Below are 14073 nucleotides of genomic sequence, written 5' to 3'. Positions count from 1 at the left end.
GGTGCAGGAAGGGCCGGGAGAGCACAGGGTGTGCTGAAGCAGCACAGGGGTGCAGGAAGGGCTGGGAGAGCACAGGGTGTGCTGAAGCCGCACAGGGGAGCTACACAGGGGAGTGACGAGGAAGGGGACAGGTGCTTGGTATGTATTTGTCAGGGAAGACTAGGCACGTATTTGTCATGTTTCATTTGTCACCCATTTCTCTACTTCATTGCTGTCCTCCCTGGTACTCTGCCATGTCGCGGGGGGCACAGATGGTTCTGTTTCACAGAGGAGAATTTGGACTGATCCTAAAAGCAACACGGAAAGGACTGCTGGCTTCCATGTGGTGGTACGATTAGAATGAAGTGAGACAGAGGACAAGAGAGTTAAGAGGCATCCAGAAGTGGGCTTAGTTGGGGGAGATGAATGAGATGTCCCAGCAGACCCCTACAGCATGCATGGATGTAAAAGAAACATAGGCTAGGAACTGATCTGGGAGGATGCGAGTCCACTCTGTGTTACTGTAAGGAAATGCCAAGGCAAAGGGATTTACTCAGTCAGTTCTGAGAGTTCAGACGGTGTCAGCCTCTGCGTCCCTCTTCTGAGGACCTTGCAATAGAGGTCTGTCTTGTCCTACAATTTTCTCATGAGAGCTAAGAGGGTCCCCATGCTAACCACACTCATCTCTTCTTCGGGCAGCATCCCTGACCTTCCACTAGGCCCCAGCCCTTAAAAGGGCTCCCAACACCTCTCCCCTGCCACACTGGAGACCCCCGGGGAAGAACTCGCTCCATAGCCACAGTGTGAGCGAGGTGTCAGCACGTGTAGAGCTGTGTCCGCAGAGCAGCACAGATGGCCGATGGAGGGGCCTGAGAGACCAATCCAAGATGCAGAGAAGAAAGAGACCGCGAAGGGAACAGAATAGCCAGACCGTGAGGGAGATGGAGGATCAGAGCACCTGACATATTAAGATTAGATTCCAGGGGGCTGATGCCAGCAAAATAACAGCAGATTAGAGAACAAACTCCAGTATCTTGTGTCCAAGTGGAAACATCAACTAAGCAACCAGAAACATTGTGAACCAACTTTGTAGGAGACTGTTATGGTTTGTGTATAGTTGTCCCCCCAAAGCCTCATGCAACCTTGGGGTGGCTTCTGGAGTTTGTGATTGATTATTGTGGGTGCGGATGTTGCACCTGCCATGGGGCAGGTAATTTGCATTTCAATGTAAGACAGGCCAGGGGGATGGCTTAGTGGAATAAGTGCTTCCCTGGTAAGCGCAAGGGCCTGAGTTCAATCCCCAGTTCCACCAAAAAAAAAAAAAAAAAATAGTAAGAAAGCAAGAGAAGTTACTACTTGAGCTGCTGCTACTCCTCCCTTGTGCTCTTCCCTTTGCTGCCACCATGAACTGCTGCCCTCTGCCTTGTGCCGCCCTGCCTTGGAGCCAGCTGAGTATGGACTGAAACCACCAGTAACTGTGAGCTAAATGAACCGTTCCTTCCTTCAGTTTGGGTGTCGGGTATTTGTCTCGGCAATGAGAGAAGAGTAACTGAGACAGAGACCTGGAAAGCCAGTGTCTCAGTTACTCTTCTCTCTCTTCTTCTATGCTGACTGTGAAGACTGGTGGTCCACTGTGAAGATCAGAGTGCCTCCACAGGGACATAGCTGCAAAGACCAACCTTCTCTGAAGTGGCACAGCTGCAAGTGGAATGACAAAAACTGGAACTTCTCCAAGGAAGTGGGGGCAGAAGCCTTCCTTGACTCCTTTATGTAACCCTTTTGTGCTGAGTCACTCTGAGGAGCGTCCTCCCTGCCCTAGGGCGGGTGCCCCAACACCAAGGAATAGACAAGTGGATCCAGCCAAGCTTCAAGTGACAAGGGGCACACTAGTCCTCTTGGGTTTTTTTTTTGTTTTGTTTTGTTTTTTCGGAACCAGGGATTGAACTCAGGCTCCTGCACTTGCCAGGCAAGTACTTATTCCACTGAGCCATCTCCCCGGCCCCAAGCCAAGCTTCAGACAACTCAAGTTGACCCAATGTATTAAATACCACAGCCAGCAAAAGTTTCCAACTCTCAAGTAAATGTTGAATCAAGAAAAGCCTGGGCCAGGAAGATAGCTCAGTAGAATAAGCGCTTGTCTGGCAAGCCCGAGGGCCTGAGTTTAATCCCTGGTTCTGCAAAAAAAAAAAAAAAAAAGAAAGAAAGAAAGAAAGAAAGAAAAGAAAAGCTGTCCACACCAAGGGGGACACACTCCGCAGAGATTTTGCTTGCCCTGCCCCACCCCACACTGCTGTGCTCAGGGTGGTGGCCTAGCTCCTGTTTCTGCCACTCAGACTAGAGAGAAGACGGTCAGCGCATTAGTGTGCATGCCTGCTTGCACTTGTTTGGGGGAATATCTGCAGGAATAACTTACTCATCTCTATCCAGTATAGCTCAGAACACATGTAGAAAAAGAGCAGGTGCTGCTCTTCAATGTTGCCAGGGGAGAAGTCCAAGGATGCCTGGAGCAAGAGAGTCCAGGTGGAGCCATGCAATAGATCATTGAAGGCCCAGAGGAAAAAGTAGGGTGAGAGGCTTTAGGAAATCAGGAAATTCAAAAATAACTGAGCGCTTGGGGCTGGTGAGATGGCTCAGTGGTCTAAAGCACCTACTTAGAACAAGCTTAGCAAAGCACAGGGACCGCGGTTCAATCCCCCAGCACCACATGCCAGCCAGCCCCGCCCCCTGGTGGGCTGAGCTGGCCACACACACACACACACACACACACACACACACACACATAAATAAATAAATAACTTTTTTAAAAAATGACTGAGTACACAGGATAATGGAAAAAGCCACATGCCCAGGCAAGATGCATGCACAGAAAGATCCGAGAATAGCTCAGAGTTTACTTGGCAAATTCTTAGGCTCAGAGCCTAAGTCTAGCTAATTGAAAGACTGCCACAGCAGAGCAGCCCGCGAAGAAGCGAGGTCATGCTCTCACCCTTCTCCTCCCCCCTCATCTCCTGCCCTCCACTGTGCTGTCTGATTCAGGACTTACGTACTGCTCAAGGAAACCTCAGTCCAAATATTAGTTGAAGCCAGGTGCAGTGGTGACGACTGATCCCAGGTACTCATGAGACTGAGGCAGGAAGGTACATGAACCCAAGAGCTCAAGGGCACGCCTTTGAACATGGTGAGCTCCTGTCTAAAAATAATGTGTATACACACACACGCACACACACACACACTAGCTGAACATTAGCTAAAAGAACAAAAACTTCAGAAAGCACAAAAGAGAAGGAATAACCTTTCAAAAATAGTTTGGAACCTTCACTGTAACCTTCAATGAATGAATAAATGCATACCTGTATGCATGCATGCAAAAATGAATGAATGAATGGAACTATGGGTAGAGGGAAGAATCTATTTTTTAGAGTCAATGTATTCTAATAATTAAAAATTAATTTTCAACAAAAATAATTACAAAGCCTCATAGATGATGCAAATGAACAAGACAGACAAAGAAATCATATCCTCCAGCTCCTCCCTCCCCATTATGGCTGACTGATGGCTGGCTGGATTGAGTCCCACGGAGTATACCTGTTCCTAACCTTCTTGGTTTGGAAGCCTTGCTAAACAGAGGCTGGTGTTTCTCAGGGAGGTGGACTTCATGTTGGCTTGGTTTGAGTGGCTGTCTCCTCACCTCCTAGCATGTCAGCCCATGCGGGGCAATGACAAGTGAGGCTTACAGAGGCACTGCTCCTTCCAGGCTGCTGGGCCTGACCTGAGCCCTTCCTGGCCCCGGCTCCCAAGGGAAGCTCTTCTTGGGTAGTCTTGATAGGAGAATGCGCAAGAGACTCTGCACAGCTACTTGTCCCAGTATGGAGAAGTTGTAGACTGAATTATTATGAAAGATAAAACAACCAACCAGTCTCAAGGTTTGGGGTTTGTCAAATTTAAAGACCCAAACTGTGTGGGGACAGTGCTGGCCAGCAGACCACACACCTTGGTAGCCAGAATTTCGACCCAAAGCAGTGCACATCTTGAGGGATACAGCAAGTGAACACAGCCAAAGGAAGGATGGCAAGGACCAGGAGTGAGTGCAGTAAATCAAACAAGATCTTTGTTCGTTGAACTCCTCACAGCTGTGTGAGACAGAGCTAAGGAAATGCTTCACGAAAGTCGGAGTAACCTCTTACCGAGGTGGTCACGCTGTATTACGCAGAAGCAGAGGGCTGGAGGTTTTGGATTTATTACTTTCAAGGATGAACCATCAAGTGGGCCAGACTGTCAACATGCATTTTCATGACATCATGGGGAAAGAAGTGGGGGTTCAATGGGCCGAACATCCGGACAGAAAGAGTCCAGCACCGGGCAGCTGGGTGCCAGCCAGTGGGGGAGCTGTGTTGTCCTCAGTGCCATCAAAGGCTGGGCAGGCCAGCCCCCACCCACACGGCAACAAGGACAGGGTCCTCAAGGAATGTGGGTGCCAGCAGGACAGGCAATTGGAGGGCAGGAACCATTCCCTGATGGCGTGGCATGTGGAGCCGGGAATTGAACCGAGGTCCCTGTGCTTGCCTAAACTTGCCTAAGTAGGTGCTTTAAACTGCTGAGCTAGCTTGTCAGCCCCAACTGTTTCCTCTTTAAAAACAAAAATAATAAGGTTGGGGATGCAGTTCATTGCAAATATTCTGGTTTCTCTGGAAAACAACAACAACAACAACAAAAAAACAATAACAATAACAACAAAAAGAGCAAACAAAGAACAGACCAAAGGGAAGCCTGGCCACATCACAGGCATGACTCGAGGACAGAGGCTCCTCAGCTCTGAGCACGGGCCAGCTCCCCCCGCTAAGACTCCTTCTTCTATTTGGGAACACGGGAACGAGCTGTGGCTTATGCTGGCTAGTGGCCTGTCGGCTGCGAATCAGAAGGAACAGAACCCAGGCCCACTCGGGCTGATCCTCTCTCTGGCTTTGCGTCAAAGGATTTGCTGGAGCCGAGCAGCTGCGTTGTGGCTGTCTCTAGCTGCCCCCCTGGAGCCTCATGAGGCTACAGAGGATTCGCAGAGCTGGCTGGCTGTGGACTACGACGTGATGCTGGGAGCGAGGGTGTGGTGACCGGCTCAGCCCACTGACGTGGGCACGGCCCTGGCGTGGGCAACCGGGAGTTCCGGCCTTGCGCGAGCGCTGCGCACCCAAAAGTCGGTCAGGCTGGATGCCGCGGAAGGGGCAGAAAGAGGCTGCCGCCCCCGCTCAGGGCAGGCCGCTCCCCGGCTCCTTCTGCCCGCCCAGATGTGCAGTGGACGGCTTCCCCTCTGCAGGCCCCTCTGTGACGCCCTTCTGCCGTGCTACCCTGCCTTGGAGCCCGCAAATTATAGACGGAAACTTCTGCAAACTGTGCACCACAGAAATCGCACCACTTTTAACAGTAGGCATCAGGCATTTTGTCTCAGCGACTTGAAAAGTAACTAAGACTAGCCCTAAGCCGTTTGCTAGTTTCTAGGAGAACCAGCACTGCATTATACTTCTGGAGCGAAGGCTGGACGCTGGCCGACCAAAGTGTTCCGTTTCCCGAATCTGACCCGCCAACTTGAAAGCGCAGTACTGTAGTAGTTTCCTTTGGGGTTCTACTTGCCACCAGGGGGCGCCGAGCAACGCACACAGCGTCATTTCGCTGCAAAGCAGGCTTGTGGGAATCCAGGCTGCATCTGGAATCCTAGAGCACAGTAACCTTGCGACCAACCCTGCATCCTATCTGCACTCCAGTGTTACCCTACATGGCTTCTGCTGTCTCGCCACTTGGAGCCTGCTGCTTTGGCCCTGAGAGGCAGCTCGTATCCTAAAAAGAGGACTCTAACTGAAATTAGACACATGTCCTGGCCCATCAGCCCTTAGTAGTGAACTGAAAAATACCACGCCAATCTCTGGGTCCTATTTCCTTTCACAAAATGAGAGGGATGATGGTGCTATTTCCTGAGCCCTTAAGCCACACTGCAGCCTCATGACAATCCCCTGAGGTGGGTGCTGTGTCCCATTTTCCAGATACTAAAGGTGGGGTACATAGAGATCAAGTAACAATCAGTGTGCTAGGGAGCAGGAGAGTGGGGATTGGAACCCTGGCTGAATGGCTTCAGAGCCTCCTGTGCTCATTCCCCTGAGGACAGCAGGCAGCAGAGAGACATCTGCCCATGTGAGCCCAATACCTGCCACACAGCTCAGAGCAGAGCGTTCGGTGGCGTGCTGTAACTGTCTGTGTGCTCCATGGCAGCGTGGGCAGGGCGGACTGCAAGGGCAGGCAGGAGGCACCCTTGGCGGGCTGGCCCCTCTGTAAAGCGAGACCTCATCCCTGACACAGCACAAAAGCCCTGGCAAGAGCCGTCCTCCAGATGCACACTTACAGAAGTGACACCACGGCCCACACTCTCACCTCTGCTCTTCAAATCCCTGTGGTTGCTCTGTAACCCACAGTCCCCAAAGTGTACAGGGAATTTCTTCCCAATCCTGAGGCTGGTGGAAAAACAGTATCCTCTCTCCATTGGAAACCCCACGAGAGCCTCGCAGAGATGTTCAACGAAGAACTTGCAGCAGTCGGATTGGGGATCAAACCCTGCAGTCACAGGGAAGAGGTCCAGGAAGCACACAGGAGAGCCAGGAAAGGGCGGGACACGAGGCCGGGGGCATTTGAGAGGCAGTTAGGACCCAAGGCCAGGGCGTGCAGAAGCCACCTGGGCCAGGTTTTTCAGGACAGTCTCCATCTCAACATTTCCTCAGTAGATATGTGTTAGAGAGTCTGGGAAGTTTATGTAATCAGGACTGTCAGCATGCGGCAGGCACTGGGTCTCCACACGGTATCTCGGGCTCTCCCTGAAGCTTAGGCTCTGCATGTTGCTAACCAACATAAACTACCCAGAATGTGCACCAACAAGGTGAGCCTCTAGACACAGGCATTTACTCATGCCTGGAAAGCTGGGCCTAGCTCTGCAGAGGGAGGAACTCATAGTGGCCTCCCTGGGAGGCCTAGAGCCAATCTCACTGCTGCTCTCTGTCCAGGTCACAGTTGGTGTCTGGCTGAGCTTATGCACTGGTTCTGGTCTCTCCGTCACAGGCCATGACTTCTTGGGGAGTCGGAGGCCTGCCTGGCATTGCTTTCCTACGTTCTGTTGCTTTTCACCCTTGTGGCATTCATTTCCTCCCAGCCCGGGGAAGAGGGTACTGGGTAAAGGTAAAAGGACAAGCCTCGTGGAAGAGTTGGGACTGTGCCCGGGGAGTAGGGTGGGACTTTTGAAGGATGGGTGCTCAGGAAAGGGTGAGCTTCCCAGGCAGGGGCAAGAGTGAACCTTAGCACCAAGAGACAAAGTCTCTGTCCTCCTGGCTCCCCTAGCAGGTGGGAGAAGAGGGTTTGCTTCTTCACTGATAAGGGGTCAGAATCTCTTCGCAGTTTCTGGGGGGAGGAAGCCAGCATTTCCCAAGTTGCTGGAACAAAGATTCTCCTGGAGTCCATGGAACTTAGAAAATGTAACATGTGAATGAAAGGTGTCCAGATGACTTCAGAAGAAGCCAGAAAGTTAAACAGATATTTTCCCTATAGATTTATTGAACATTTCATACACAGATGGGCCTTTTAAAGCTAGCTACAGGCTAGGAAGACAGCTCAGCAGTCTAAGCGCCTACCTGGCAAGCGCAAGGACCTGAGTTTGATCCCCGGTACCGTATGCTCTGCCGGCCCCAGAACCCTGGGCATGCGTGTTGGCCCTGAAACTGGAGTGGTGGTGCACACCTGTAATCCCAGGGCTGGGGAGGCTGAGACAGAAGGACTACTACATGTCTAATCTACATAGTGAGACCCTGTCCCAAATAAGTAAATAAAATAAAATTTAAAGCTAGCTGCAAGTGTGGGACACTGAGGCTAAGGACAGCCCCTTGTCCAGGCAGGGTAGAAGAGGGGAGGCAGCCATGTGCCTTTCTTCTGCTGTATTCTGAGCTCTTCAAGAAACAGCTCTCCATGAGGTGAAGGACAGTGAATGCCTGCCAGCCTCCGCTTCTGGGAGCTCTGCGCTTGCTGTGACTTTTCCTTGGGCCACTGCTTTGTCCTGAGAGCCTCAGGTCCTTGTCCTCAACACAGGCTGGTGGTGCTTGTGTTGAGACAGGCTGAATTCTGTGGGGTGACACCCATTTGGGCGCTTGATATGCAAGCAGCCTCAGCAGCGCTAGATCCTGCCCACGCCCAGGGAATACAAAATTTTTGTTTCTCCCCTGGCTGGCTCTGGCCCTGACTGTTGACAACTTTGGGGAGATTGTTTCAGTCCCCAGCCCTCATTCACCTCACTCCACAGCTCTGAGACAGTCTCGTGGGAAGGAGACATTGAAAAACAAAAAGCATTTAAACATGAACCTGGAGGGAAAGAAATAGAGCCACAAAATCCCTCCATTGTTCCTCCCCTGACAGCGCCCTGGCAGCTGGAGGCCCTGGGATGGGCTTCATTCCAGCTGAGCAGTCTCCACCCTGGGCCTGCGCTCTCCAGGCCCATTTCTGCTTTTCTACCTTAACACACCTGTTGCTCCACCTGAAATGCACCCTTTCCTGAGCACCCATCCTTCAGAAGTCCCACCCTACTCCCCGGGCACAGTCCCAACTCTTCCACAAGGCTTGTCCTTGTACCTTTACCAGTACTCTCTTCCCTGGGCTGGGAGGAAATGCCGCAAAAGTGAAAAGCAACAGAACGTGGGGAAGCAATGCCAGGCTGGCCTCCAACTCCCCTAGAAGTCATGCTACGAGGCCTGACAGAGAGGGACGGCAGAGGACAAAGGCTATCCTCAGAGGCAGGGAGAGTTTTGCACCAGAAAGGCAAACAGTAGGGCCAGGCATTCTGAAGATCAACTTGGGCTGCCTGCCACACAGGGTTGCTGTGAGGCCCGGGCGTCCTGTGTGAACTCCCAGCTGAGGTGCACGAAGCAGGGCTACCCAGCTGCAGCGCGTTGTCCCCAAGGTTATAAATGAAGCACAGAACCACTCTCCACCGTTTCCTTCAGGTTTGACTCAGACCAGGGAGGGCTCTGTGAGAATGCAAATGCACCCGCTCCCTGCTGTGACCTGGACACACGCGGCCCACCCGGAGGCTCCTCTGCATGCCTGGCACCCTTCCCCAGTGTCGCGTCTCTCTAGCTGTACAGCTCATTGTTTCCCCAGCAGTTTCCATGGCCCTTCTAATCTGTTTTTTTCTTTTTCTTTTTTTTTTTGGCATGTTTCTGACAGGGATTTTTTTCGCTCATGAGCTCTATTTAAATGTCAAATCAATGAGGAAAAAAAAGGGTCTACAGGGTGTTCAGGGTCTCACTACTAGATCAAACTCGTAGTGATCCACCTGTTTACAGCCTCCCAAGAGCTGGGATTACAGGCACGTGATACAACACCCAGTCTCAATTGTCATCTCAGTGTGCCCGGCGGTGGGGCCGGCTCAGCGGGCCCAGGGATTGAACCCCTGGCCCCTGCATCTGCTTGCAGGTGCTTTAATCCACTGAGCTGTTTGGCCAGCCCTCCTCTTCTAATCTGGACACAGCTCAGAATTGTCCACGCCATCATATGCCAGGTGCAACCAAACAGCCACTGCCAGTCTCCTCTGCAGGCTAGGGACCCAGTCGCCTACCAGAATTACTGTTTATCTCATGATAACGTGCCATTCCACCAAGGGCAAAGACACCCACCCAGCTGATGGAGGCAGAGGGAGCCCGTCCTGTCCGATGCTGCCGATGCTACCTCATTCTGAGCCCCAAGGGCTACAGAGCCAGGGGTGCCTTTTGTCATCACCTAAATCACTCCCACCACTCTCAAATCACTTCACAGAGGGGGCTGGTGAGATGGCTCAGTGGTCTAATGCACCTACTTGGAACAAGCTAAGCCAAGCAAAGCACAGGGACCGCGGTTCAATCCCCCAGCACCACATGCCAGCCAGCCCCGCCCCCTGGTGGGCTGAACTGGCCACACACTAAATAAATAAATAAAACTTAAAAAAAAAAAAAAAATCACTTCACAGACCTCTGCCCTTACTCTTTGGCCCTCTCTGTTGACAAGCATCACTGATGGGTTTACAGGCAAGGATGATGTTGGGAAGAAAAGCCTTGTCAGAGGAAGTGGTCACTGGGGGCATGCGGCCTGACAGGGTCCATCTCCTCTCCTTCCTTGACCTCTCTTCTCCCTGCTGTCTGCTGCCACAGCATGACCTCAGATGCCTCTAATGTGGCCCTTCCATCATGCTGGCTGGCCTTGGGGCCAGCCAACTGCGGAATGAAGTCTTCACGAATTGTGAGATGAAATAATTGCTTCCTCCTTCACACTGTGTGTGTGCACACGGGGTCCTGTATGTGAGCATGTAGTTACAATAACAGATAAGCAGTAGCTTCTCCCCTTAGGCCCTCGCAAGGAGCCGGCCTCACAGCAGCCTCGATGATAACCTTGCTACACTGATCTAGAAGAGATTGCCTCTGTGTTGGCTCACATCACGACACGTGTGATGATTTTGTATAGCAGCCACAAGAATCCAGCATGTTCTAGTTTCATTTTTCCTTTATTCATACTTGTTTGCAGTGCACGATGATTACATTCCTTGTGGGGAGCTGGTACACAGAAAGAACACATTTCATTCTTCCCCACCCCCTCCTCCCTTTCATTCCATCTCTTCACCCCCGTCCCATCTGCAAAGCATCCACCTTCTAGCTTCCTATTAACTACCTAACCATGCAACATTTAAGTTGCATGTCTGACTTATTTCCCTTCACATCACAGACTAAAGGCACATCTGTGCTCATACAAATGACTCAAATGTAATACCTTCTCCATAAAATCTGTCGTAGAATTTGGAAATGCCAGAGTGACATAAAGTCCTAGTAGCCATCCAAACTGGCCCTATCCTTAGATAACTGCTGCACACAGAACCTCTAGAATCTTGGCTTTTTTCCTCTAGAGATATAGTACTTTGTTCACACCTGGGTGCTACAGTTGATCTTTCTACCTAAGGCATGTCATCCTTCTATACCTCACCTAGAAAGGGTCAAGTTGTAGCTCCCTGAGAAACCTCACCTCCCTCCATTATCTGTCCTCAACTCCATCCCCACTGCTGGAGCAGTGACCACTTTCTGGTTCAACACTGTTCTTGTTTGTCTGTACTACAGTCCCATAGGAAATTCCTCAATAGGAGAGCAACAGAAGGGATTGAAGTATAGCTCAGTGGCTCTCCTAGCATGTGTGAATCCCTGGGCTTGATCTCCAGCCACAGATACAAAGAGGGGGGAGAGGAAGGATTATACTCTATGGAAAGGAATTCAATAAAAACTCTGAGAGGCATTGGTCAAGCAATGGCCGTGACTCAGCCACATGGCTGACACTCACAAAGGATCTGCAAATTGTGGTACAGGGTTACAAGATAAATCCTGAGGGTACTTGACTGACCTTGTCATATACAAGAGTTACATTTCTTGTTATACAGGTCTTGCTTTACCTTGGTCTTAACCATCCAGCAGAAAAGTATAAAAACGAGGTATATAAAGTAAAGCCATATTAATATGCTGAGCTGTGAAAAACTCAAGTCAACAACCTCTGTGGATAACCCACTACTATTGTGGACAGCTGGACTGTGTTGGATTGTTTTGCTGAATTCATGCACCTATAGTATTTAGATGCCAATGTAATTACCATCTCTGACAAGACTAAACAAAAAAAGGGGATACAAAGGAAGGATCATTTTGTATCTGTATCTGCAGAATACTTAGGATCGATATACAGCTACTTTCGCTTAATTCAATGAGAAGAAAGATTTGTACTAATAGTGTTTGGACAGGATATTCTGTTTGCATCTTGTACTATGGATAACCACTAAGAAGATAACAATGTACAATGTATTAATTATTGAAACTGTCCTATTAATCAGTTTTGAAACTGTCTCATTGATACTTGTTTCTCAATAAAATAAAATAAAATAAAAACTCTGAAAGGCAACAAAGAAGTATTAGGAAATCTAAGTAGCAGAGATGCAAAGCAGAAAAAGTGGTGAGCAAGCTCATGGCTGCCTAGCCTGGAGAGGGGCGCAGACCCTGCAAACATGAGGCGGTCTGCTGGAGAGTGCAGGGAACCCTGATGCTGGATGCAGAAGTTCTAATCTGAGAGAGGTCCACAGCTGATACCAGTGTGGAGGATTTGGTCTGAGAGTGACTTTCCTCATGCAGCAAAGAAAACATGCCACCCCATGTGAATAAAGACAACTAGAATTTGGACAGCACAATTTTCTATGTAGAAAATTCTAAACAATCTATTTTTTTTTAAAAAAAAAAAGCTCCTAAAACTAATAAATGAGTTTATCAAGACAAGAAGGTACAAGGTACATGTCTGACTGGGAAAGACGATTTTGTACTATGACAAACAGTACTAGATATCACAATAATGGTGCTTTAAGGGATCATGACAATATCAGCCCTAATTTGTTTTGTATCATGCAAGTGTTCACTGCCATCTAAATGACAACTTTGTTTACAGTCATGTGTTGCTTATCAACAGGGACATATTCTGAGAAGAGCACCATGCTGCAACTCCATCACTGTGCAGACCTCATATAGTGCCTGAAAAAACCCGGAGGGTGTAGGTCAGCCCCGCAGATGGCCTCCCGCGGCCTCCTGGTTCACCCAACGGAGAGCACGGACAACAGGGACACACAAGTGTACATGGCACGCTGCTCACAGTCAACTTTAGTGGGAAGGAGTGTACTCTAAAATAGCAGTTTAGAAGTATAGTATCATAAGCCATTAATGCAGCTGTTTATCATAATTAGCAAATGTCACACACTGTACATAATTATATATGCTGCAATTTATGGGACTGGCAATGCTTTGGGTATGCTTCTAGCAGCACCATTCACATACTTAGGCGATGCATCGTGCCAAGTCTTCCTGGGGCCAGATGGCACGAGGTGGTTGCAATAGCAGACTCCCCTCCACTCTCACGGGTGACTATCACATGTGTCTAGTGACCACAACGGTGTTACACGGAGCATGAGTGCATTTAAGAACTATTAGTGTCATTGGTTTACACAGAATAGTGGGTTTTGTTTGGCACATCTATACATACGTATCACATACCTTGATCCTTTATAATCCCATCATCCCAGTTCTCCCCTGCTTTCCCCACCTCCTGATCCCTTTCCTAGTTTTTTCCATTTATGCATTTGGCACAGGGTCTCACTACACAGCTCGGACTCATAGTGATCCTCTTGTTCTCAGCCTCCTCAGTGCTGGGATCGCAGGCATGCACCACCACGCCCAGACTTGGCGGCCAGCTCAGCACACCTGGGGTGGGGCCGGTGCAGCTTGTGGTACTGGGGATCGAACTCTAGTCCCTGCACTTGTCTAAGCAAGCACTTAGTCTGCTGACCTATCTCACCGGCCCTCATTTGTACTTCTTTGGAGAGTTGTCTGTTCAACTAATTTGCTCATTTATTGACTGAGCTAGTACATGAAGTTTTTTTAGTTCTTTCTATATCGAGTCTACTTGTGCTCTGTTTAAAGAGCAGTCACAGAGACGTTCTCCCACTTGTAGGCTGGAGGGCTGCACTTAGAAAGCTGCTGCTAGGTGCAGTGAGGCTGCTCTGCTGCAGAAGCAGGTGAGCTGCACTTGCCAGGCTGCGCAGCAGGATCAGCACTGTGTCTGTTGTTTTCTTTTGCACTACTAGGCACTGCGCCTAATGCTTTCACACTGCTCACATCCCCAGATCTTCTTTTAATATTTGGACATAGCAGGGCTGGGGATTTGGCTCAGCGGCAGAATGCTTGCCTAGCAAGCTGGAAGCCCTGGGTTCAGTCCTCAGAACCAAAAAATAAAAAAAAAAAACCTCCTCTACAAAACAATTTGACCAGCAATATACATTCAAATTAAAAAGATAAAAAATAAACAAGGCAACTGCACACACAACCTTGAGGGCTGGCAGACTAAGTGCTGCTTAGGCAAGTGCAGGGACTGGGGTTCAATTCCTGGCACCACGTGCCACACCAGCCCCACGCCCGGGGTGTGCGGAGCTAGCCATCGAGTCTGGGCATGGTGGTGCATGCCTGTAATCCCAGTGCTGGG

The 14073-nt window shown here is 49.8% G+C and overlaps 1 protein-coding gene and 1 pseudogene across 1 annotated transcript in view; one reads left to right on the top strand and one right to left on the bottom strand.

The window, feature by feature from the left end:
- Nucleotides 1-14073, bottom strand: part of LOC111817578 — a 139262-nt gene that overhangs the window by 105180 nt on the left and 20009 nt on the right. The gene's annotated exons all lie outside the window — the stretch shown is intronic.
- Nucleotides 3696-4522, top strand: LOC101581161 (annotated as a pseudogene).

Source organism: Octodon degus, unplaced genomic scaffold (assembly GCF_000260255.1).
Source record: "Octodon degus isolate 3935 unplaced genomic scaffold, OctDeg1.0 scaffold00062, whole genome shotgun sequence".
In the NCBI taxonomy this organism is placed as follows: Eukaryota; Metazoa; Chordata; class Mammalia; order Rodentia; family Octodontidae; genus Octodon; species Octodon degus.
Note: the sequence above shows the minus strand (reverse complement) of the source record. Positions and strands in the feature narration are given on the sequence as shown.